Source organism: Myotis yumanensis, unplaced genomic scaffold (assembly GCF_028538775.1).
Source record: "Myotis yumanensis isolate MYYU_CA2020_CCGP unplaced genomic scaffold, mMyoYum1.0.hap1 SCAF_4, whole genome shotgun sequence".
NCBI lineage: Eukaryota > Metazoa > Chordata > Mammalia > Chiroptera > Vespertilionidae > Myotis > Myotis yumanensis.
Window position 1 is genome coordinate 100,861,369 of NW_027223755.1, and position 9,636 is coordinate 100,871,004.

General features: G+C 45.4%; 1 protein-coding gene across 3 annotated transcripts in view; it reads right to left on the reverse strand.

The window, feature by feature from the left end:
• Positions 1 to 7,613, reverse strand: part of FLYWCH1 (FLYWCH-type zinc finger 1) — a 31,450-nt gene extending 23,837 nt beyond the window's left edge. For all 3 annotated transcript variants that reach the window (XM_070413196.1, XM_070413195.1, XM_070413194.1), the window contains exons 1-2: positions 7,304 to 7,613; positions 5,011 to 5,127 (exon numbers count right to left, since the gene is read on the reverse strand). The gene's annotated coding sequence lies outside the window, so the exon portion shown is untranslated. The remainder of the gene's footprint in view (positions 1 to 5,010; positions 5,128 to 7,303) is intronic.
• Positions 7,614 to 9,636: the final 2,023 nt, after the last annotated feature.

Consider the following 9,636-nt stretch of genomic DNA (forward strand, 5'->3'; position numbering starts at 1 on the left):
AATTGGATCCAGCAATATATTAAAAAGATCATACACCATTGCCAAGTGGAATTTATTCCAGGGATGCAAGGCTGGTACAATAATTTGCAAATCAATAAATGTGATACCTCACTTAAACAAACTGAAAGAAAAAAATCACATGATCATATCAATAGACGCAGAAAAAGCATTAGACAAAATCCAGCATCCATTTTTGATAAAAACTCTCAGCAAAGTGGAAATAGAGGGATCATATCTCAACACGATAAAGGCCATACATGACAAACCTACAGCGAACATCATACTCAATGGGCAAAACTAAAACCATTTTCCCTAAGAACAGGAACAAGACAGGGATGTCTACTTTCACCACTCTTAGTCAATATAGTACTGGAAGTCCTAACCACAGCGATCAGATAAGAAGAAATAAAAGACATCCAAATTAGATGTAAAGGAGGAAGTAAAACTGTTATTATTCACAGATGACATAATATTGTACATAGAAAATCCTAAAGACTCCACCAAAAAAGTACTAGATTTAGTAAAGGAATTCAGCAATGTAGCAGGATACAAAATTAACACCCAGAAATCGATGGCATTTTTATACACCAATAATGAATTCTCAGAAAAAGAAACTAAGCAAACAATCCCATTTACCAATGTAATAAAAAAATTAAGATACTTAGAAATAAACTTAACCAAGGAGGTAAAAGACTTGTACTTGGAAAACTACAGGACGTTGAAAAAAGAGATAGAGGAAGACATAAACATATGGAAGAATATACGGTGTTCGTGGACCGGTAGAATTAACATCATTAAAATGTCCATACTACCCAAGGCAATCTACAGATTCAGTGCAATCCCTATTAAAATACCAACAGCATATTTCACAGATCTAGAATACTCCAAAAATTTATATGGAACCAAAAAAGACCCCTAATAGACGCAGCAATCTTGAGAAAGAACAAAGTTGGAGGGATCACAATACCAGATATCAAGTTACACTACAAAGCCACTGCTACTGGCACAAGACCAGTCATATAAATCAATGGAAAAAAACAGAGACCCCAGAAATTGACCTAAGCCATCATGCTCAATTAATATTTGACAAAGAGGCAAGAACATACAATGGAGTCAAGATAGTCTCTTCAATAAATGGGGTTCGAAAAACTGGACAGATACATGCCAAAAAAAGAAAGAAACTAGACCAACTTAACACCATACACAAGAATAAACTCAAAATGGATAAAAGACTTAAATGAACACTGTGAAACCATAAAAAACCTAGAAGAAACCATAGGCAGCAAAATCTCCAATATCTCTTGTAGCAATATATTTACAGATACATCTCCTACGGCAATGGAAACTAAGGAGAAAATAAACAAATGGGACCACATCAAAATAAAAAGCTTCTGAACAACAAAACGAAAAGGGAGCCCGCTGTATGGGAGAACATACTTGGCAATGATACATCTGATAAAGGTTTAATATCCAAAATATATAAGGAACTCATACAACTTAACAAAAGGAAGACAAACAATCCGATTAAAAAAAGGGCAGCCCTAGCTGGTTTGGCTCAGTGGATAGAGCATCAACCTGTGGACTGAAGGGTCCCAGGTTCGATTCTGGTCAAGGGCACATGCCTGGGCTGTGGGCTCGATTCCCAGTAGGGGGCATGCATCATCTCATCATTGATGTTTCTATATCTCTCTCCCTCTCCCTTCCTCTCTGAATTCAATAAATACATATATTTTTAAAAATGGGCAAAAGACCTAAAAAGACACTTCTCCAAAATGGACATATAGATGCCCAAGAGGCATATGAAAAAATGCTCAAAGTCACTGATTATCAGAGAGATGCAAATTAAAAGGACAATGAGGTATCACCTCACTCCAGTCAGAATGGCTACCATCAACAAATGACAAGTGCTGGCAAGGATGTGGAGAAAAGGGAACCCTAGTACACTGCTGGTGGGAATACAGACTGGTGCAGCCATTATGGAAAACAGTATGGAGTTTCATGAAAAAAAAAAAAAAAAAATCACTGCCATTTGACCCAGTGATCCCACTTCTAGCAATACATCCTAAGAAACCCAAAATACCAATCAGACAGAACGTATGCACCCTTATGTTTATAGCAATGCAATTTATAATAGCTAAGATCTGGAAATAGCCCAAGTGTCCATCAGCAGATGAGTAGATAAAAAAGCTGTGGTACAGTTACACCATGGAATACTATGCAGCAGTGAAAAAAAAGGATCTCTTACCCTTTGAGACAGTATGGAGGGACTGGGAAAGTATTATGCTAAGCAAAATAAGCCAGTCAGAGAAAGACAAGTATCACATGATCTCACTCATATGTGGCATCTAATGAACAAAATAAACTGAAGAACAAAATAGATCCAGAGACATAGAAGCAGAGAACAGACTGCGGGATCTCAGAGGGAAGGCAGTGGGTGGGTGGGAAGAGATTAACCAAAGAACTTGTATGCATATGGAACTTGTATGCACCACCCACAGACAATAGGGTGGTGAAGGCCTGGGGTGGGGGCAGGCTAGAAGGGGTCAATGGAGGCAAAAAGGGGACATATGTAATACTTTCAACAATAAAGATTTAATTTTTTAAAAATGAAACAGAATAGAAAGAGAACATCCACATTATGAAGCTAAGTATAGCTTACATAAAACTTTTAAAAATTATTTGTATGTGTAATTCTTGTCTCCATAAGAATTACTCAGGGCTCCTGATAACAATGCAGGTGGTCAGTGTGGCTCAGTTGGTTGAAGCATCTTCCCATACACCAAAAGGTCCCAGGTTCAATTCCTGGTCCAGGCATATACCCAGGTTGTGGATTCAATCCCAGGTTGTGAAGAGTGCAGGAGGCAACTACCTGATGTTTCTCTCTCTCTCTCCCTCCTCTCAAAAAGAAAAAAAAAAATATGCAGGTGCTTAGATTCCACACCCAAAATTTTGGAGAGGGGTTCAAGAATCTGGATTTTGAACAAGTACTAGTAGATTGTAGACTGTGCTTTCAGACACAATGGTACAGATGCCCTTGAGAAGTAAGTGGTCTATAGCTAAGTGACCAACTTAAGAAAGACCTGAGGTTTTATTTCTGCCGGGCACCACAGGAAATGTTTTACATACATTACCTCATTTAAATCTGTCACACTGGCCCAGCCAGTGTGGCTCAGTGGTTGAGTGTCGACCCATGAACCAAGAGATCAGTGGTTCGATTCCCAGTCAGGGCACATGCCCAGGTTGAGGGCTCAATTCCCCAGTGGGGGGGTGTGCAGGCAGCAGCCAATCAATGTTTCTCTCATCAATTTTTCTATCTCTAACCCTCACCCTTGCTCTCTCTCTAAAATCAATAAAAAACATTAAAAATATGTCATACTATACAGGTTTCCTCATTAATGTTTTAAATAAAATCATTAATATCTGTTTACTTTATATCAGTGGGAGAGCCATGATTTCATCTTTTAAAAAATGATCCTTTAACACTTTAACAAGTTTCAGATACTTTGGGGTATTGTGGGGACCTGAAGAGGAGAGGAACTTGAGCAAATTTATAAGTAGTTCAGGTAAAACCTACTGTGGAGAGAGCTTCCTGGGAATGGCTTCCATGACTCAGGAGAGCAAATATCAGATTTTTAAAAATTCAATCTGAGGCTCCTTATGAAGATTTCCAGCAAAGCAAACTCAAGAAAGCCTATATGGTAAATTAACACACTTACTGCACCTAGGCAAATAATCAAGGCAAAGCTAATGAGACCAGCCTTATTTCATTATCAAAAACATCTTTCATTGAGGTTATGAGACTGTAGGGAAAATTTGTTCTTCAATGGGAAACTATGCATTGTCTAGAACACACCCTTTTGGGTTATATAAATCTAGCCTTTCAGTACCTTTGAGCTATTTTTACAACTCTATACATTATAGAGAATGATGAGAACTAGGAACTGATAGTCTATAGACAAAAAATCCCCTCTCTCCACGTAAATAAATATGGACATGTAAATGATTCTTCTGACTATGGAAGAAACCAGTTTTGTCTCCATCTGCACATTCATTTCAATATTCCTGATCTGTAGTCTTCTAGAATCTTCCTTGGGTTCTCTTGCAAACTGGCTATAAGATCTTACTGGTTCCTTGATTCATGAGTTGAGTAAAAGCTTTCACATGTGTTCATTTCATATCTGTATGAAATCATGAATTTTATTTCCTTTGTTTTGGTCTAAAGCTCTGCTTTTTTAGATTGCCCTGGTCATTGGTCCTAACATCTTTGAGTTCCAGTCAGCAATTTAAAAAATTACATCGGCTGTACCAGTCTCTACTGCATGTAATAAAAGTGAGTATTATCACATAAAACTTTTATTTGTTATACAGATGTATATTTATCCTAGTGGACTCACATTTTTTAAAATATATTTTATTGATTTTTTACAGAGAGGAAGGGAGAGGGATAGAGAGTTAGAAACATTGATGAGAGAAAAACATCGATCAGCTGCCTCCTGCACACTCCCTACTGGGTATGTGCCCGCAACCAAGGTACATGCCCTTGACCGGAATCGAACCTGGGACCCTTGAGTCCACAGGCCGATGCTCTATCCACTGAGCCAAACCGGTGAGGGCTGGACTCACATTTTTTTTAACTTTGGATAGTCATTGTTGAGGTAAATACTTGGGCCCTAATAATTATTTTGTAGTATTTAATTTTTACTCAATAAGGATTTCTTGAGTGTCTGGGATGTTTTTAAGTCAGGCAGATGTAAATGGAAAGTTCAAGAGCTTCACAATTTATGGTTGATCACTCTCTTATCCTCTCTCCCCTCCCCCAAAACTGAGGTACAGAGCAATCTGAGGGCAGTATTCCGACTGTCTGCTTTGATAATGCTGTCCTGCTGGTGGTTACAAAGGGCTCAGTGTAAACCCAACACCGAGGAGACATCCCTGGGTCCAAGCCCTAATCAGTAAGATCTGGAAAGGCAGAGCCTGGCTCAGCAGTTGATAGTGGATCAACAGAATTACCTTCATACAAGAAAGCGACAACCACCATCCTCAGGTGCCAATACCGAGGTCCTTGGCACTGGCTTGCTGGGTGGGAGACCTGGGGCAAATCCCACCAATTCTCTGAGCTGGTTTCACCTGTGAAACAGGAAAAGTGGCAGATGAGATATGGTATGTCAAATTCTTCTATAAACTGTAAATCACCGCACAAGAACAAGGAATTCTTTGTACAGGCCCCAATAGGGGTCCTGAAGGGTAGAAAGGGAAGAGAGAAGTTCATGATGTTTGAAAAAGCTCCTGGACGAGCCCTGGCAAGGTCACTCAGTTGATTAGAGCATCATCCTGATAGGCCAAGGTTTTGGGTTCGATCCCAAGTCAGGGCACATACTAGAATCAAGCAGTGAATACATAAGTGGGACAATGAATCAATGTTTCTCTCTCTTTCCTTTCCTCTCTCTAAAATCAATTGTTTTAAAAAGCTCCTGGGAGATTCCAATTGCTGTCCTCCCACCTTCCGCTACTAATGAGCTTTGTAGGTTACAGGTGCACGCTGGCTGGCCCAAGAACCCTCCTATGACTATATGCACCACTCTCGGTATACATAGGCATTATACTTGGGAGAGCTGGAAGGTGGCAGTGATCAAGATTAAGAACTGTTGCCCTGACCGGTTTGGCTCAGAGGATAGAGCACTGGCTTGCAGACCGAAGGGTCCCAGGTTCGATTCCAGTCAAGAGCATGTACCTTGGTTGCGGGCACATCCCCAGTAGGGGGTGCTCAGGAGGCAGCTGATGGATGTTTCTCTCTCATCAATGTTTCTAACTCTCTGTCCCTCTCCCTTCCTCTCTGTAAAAAATCAATAAAATATATTTTAAAAAAATACTAAAGGAAAAAATAGACTATTAAAAATAAAAAAAGATTAAGAACTGCTCTTCTAAGGCAGGGCTGCTCAAACTCAGCACCCCTGTATTTTGCACCAGATAATTCTTTGTGGTGGGAGCTGTCCTGTGCAATGAAGGATATTTAACAAGCATCCAGGCCTCTGCCTGCTAGATGTCAGGAGCATCTCCCAAGTCCCCACAACCAGCACTGTAAATGTCCCCTGGGAACCACTGCTCCAAAACGACTTAGAGCTGCCCTATAGAAAGAGCGATTACAGCCAACGGTCTCCCTGCCCCCAACCCCCATCAGAATCTTAGCTAGTTTTACTCCTCCCTTACCAGGCCTAAGGTGTCCTCAAATCTCATTCTCTCTACACCGGAGCCTGCCACCTTCCATGCCTTCTCAGGACTTCAATCCCCACCACTGCCCTAATGGTCTTCCCCTCTAGCTCCTCCCGGTCCTTCCAATTCTCCCTACGCAATGCAGTGCTGACTGGTTAATCTTCCTAAAGTTCAACTTTAATCATTTCTCTCTCCAGTAAAAATCACCTGTCTCTGTTACAAAAGCCCCACAATCTAGCACCAACCTCACACACTATCTCTTCCCCCCATCTAAGGGCATTTGGAAGAGGAACAAGAGAAACCTGATTGAGTCAAGCCAGAAAATCCAAATCAAGTCCTGGAAATGGTTTTGGCCTTGAGAACCAGAAATGTCAAAATAATAAGGTTTCACGTGATTCTCTAATTATTGGAGCTCAGCATCCGAGTCCAAAGGCAAGGAGTAACGGAAGCGAAAGACCGATGGTGAAGGCAAGCATTTTGAACTATGGTCACACGGATTAGGTCCTGAAATCAATTTCATGGGTTAGCAATAGTTTTCTGGAATGGAAAGAACAGAATAGAATAGAACGGAATGGAATGTGCAGTTAGGGTAGGGGAATATCTCCCTTTAAAGTAATCTTTCATTAATCTACATCTACAGGCACAGGGTCTGCATGTAAAATATATTTCTCGGTGTCAGTTGGAAAGAACTTGAAAGCCACAGTGGACAATCGACATAAGCAAACGTGGACGGAGGGATGCAACAACAGCAAAAGTGCAAGGTCACTCACTGGCACCTCCAGAGCCGCAAAGATGGGTGCCAGGATGGAGGCAGTGCGCGGCGGGGTGGACACCGCCGGGGGCGACCGGCAAATGTGGGGCTCTCTGATTTGGGGTGTCAGGGCTCAGTCCCAGGGTGGGGTGTGTTGGGGGAGGAGGGACGAGGAGAAAAGAGGCGAATCCCGGGTGAAGGACAAGGAGGCGGCCTAGGCGCCGGTACCCAAAGCCTGGGGACCCCCCTCCTCCCAGCAGCAGCAACCCCTGGGACCGCCGGGAGAGGCGCGCCCGCGCCGGGGACCGCCGACCCTCCCGACCCGCTGGTACCCGTCCTCACCGGGCACCGGCCGGGTGGCGACGGCAGCGGGGCCCTCCTTCTCCGGGACCGAGCCGCGGCAGGTCCTCTGGCCTCGGCCGCTGCAGTCACGGCGTCCACCTTGCGGCCCAGGCCCCTCCGGCCAGCGCAACACGAGCTCCGGGTCCCCGCCCCCACATGCCCTCTCGGGGGCGAGCCCCGCGCCCGCGCGCCGTCCCGCGGGTGGTGGGGAGCGCGCGTCACCCCGACGCGGGGCTGGGGGGGCCGGCCTCGGAGAACGCCTAGGCGAGCTCCCGGGGAGCCCGCGCAGCAGAGCCCATCGGGGCACAAGAATTCCGCTTCTCCGGGTCTTCCGTGCGCTGCGCGGAGCGGGCAGCCCAACCAATCGGCGCGGGGGGCGGGGCCAGGGCTCGCGAAGGAGGCGGGGAAAGCCCGGGATTGGGTGGCGGCGTCTGGGCGGAGCCTCGGTAGGACCTGCGGCTCCGACTGGGGGTCCGGCAGGTCTCAGACTAGAGCAGTGGTTCTCAACCTTCCTAATGCCGCGACCCTTTAATACAGTTCCTCATGTTGTGGTGACCCCCAACCATAAAATTATTTTTTGTTGCTACTTCATAACTGTAATTTTGCTACTGTTATGAATCATAATGTAAATATCTGATATGCAGGATGTATTTCCATTGTTACCAATTGAACATAATGAAAGCATAGTGATGAATCACAAAAACAATATGTAATTAAAGACCATTACAAACTTTTGAACAATAATAGATACAGAGGCAGAGCTGCCTCAAACTGATTGTCAAACTGCAGTGGGAAGGCCAGAGAGAGTTGGGGGGCAGGAGGGAGGGGAGTAAGAGATCAACCGAAGGACTTGTATGCATGCATATAAGCATAACTAATGGACATAAGACACTGGGGGGTAAGGGAGGGTAGTGGTTTGTCAAGGGCGGGGGGGGGGAAAAAGGATACTTATGTAATACCCTTTGTAATACTTTAAGAGGAAAATAAAAAAAAAAAAAAAAAAAAAAAAAAAAAAAAACAATATGTAATTATATGTGTGTTTTCCGATGGTCTTGGGCGACCCCTGTGAAAGGGTCGTTCGACCCCCGGTCGCGACCCACAGGTTGAGAACCGCTGGACTAGAGGGTGCGGGCTTTCATTGGGAACCCCGGACCTCCCCTGGACTTGACTTCGCGCTTACAAAGGGGGAGCAGAAGGAAGTTTCTTATTCTCCTCATTGAAACCTTCAAATGACCCCGCCCCAAGCTGGGCCAATTTGAGATTCAAAATGAATAATAATAATTATGGATTATAACCTTGAATAAAGAATCTGAGTCAACACTGATGTAAATAAGTAAATGGGGGAGAAGGGAAGCTCTTTCTTATAGTAGGCAGCCAACTAAAATATATATTATAAGCTTATTTTACATGTGATTGCCTACATAATTTATTTTCCCATTGGACATTTCGTTTCTAAATCTATTATAAATATTGCTGCTGTGGCTGACATCATCATTCCTAACAGTCGGGGAATCTGGTGGAGAATACATGGGAATCCTTTGTACACTTCTTGACATTTTTCTATAGGTGTGGAATTAGGTCAAAATAAAACGTCAGACAAACAGAAATATCCACCCCTTTGACATTCCGGGGAGGAAAGCGCCTATTCCGCTTGGCCCCTCTCTCGCCCATCGGTCCAGCCTTGGCCCTTTGGTCCCGACCTTGTCCGTCCGTCCAGCGGTCTCCTTCGCACAGGCACTGGACACCTGTCATTCTCCGACCACCCTGTGCTGTGGGGACCGGGCGTGGGGAGCTGCGGGGCCCCGCACTGTTTTCCGGGACACCTGGCGAGTGGCCGCAGCCTCGAAGCTCCTGCACGTCGTCCCAACGCGCCTCGCCTCCCCTCCCGCTCGGTGTCCCGGACCCTCGTTCACTGCCACCCTCCCCACCCCCCTCTGCTCCCCTTCGCCCGCCAGGGCCCCCAGTCTTCTAGCAGCGCGTCCTCGGCCTCGGAGTTTGCAGAGTGAAGACGCTGCTTCTCTCTAGGAAATGCCGCGCGCTTCAGACACCCCTTCCCTCCGCCTCTCCCGTCGCTCGGAAGCGGCGGCTGGAAGCGCCCCCTGGCGGCAGGCAGGTGGAGGTCCAGGGCCACCGGGCCCTCCAACCCGGGGTCTCCTGCCGGCTCCTGGTTTCCATGGTCTCCGCAACCTCCGCGAGTCTAGGGCGTCTCTTTCTCCCCCGTGCTCTCCCGCACCCTTTCCTGCCCGCGACACGTTCAGCCCTCTGCCTCCCGCCCGCACCGCCAGGTCTTCCTCTCACCCCTGTGCGCCGCCCACTCCTACCTCTGCCCGCCG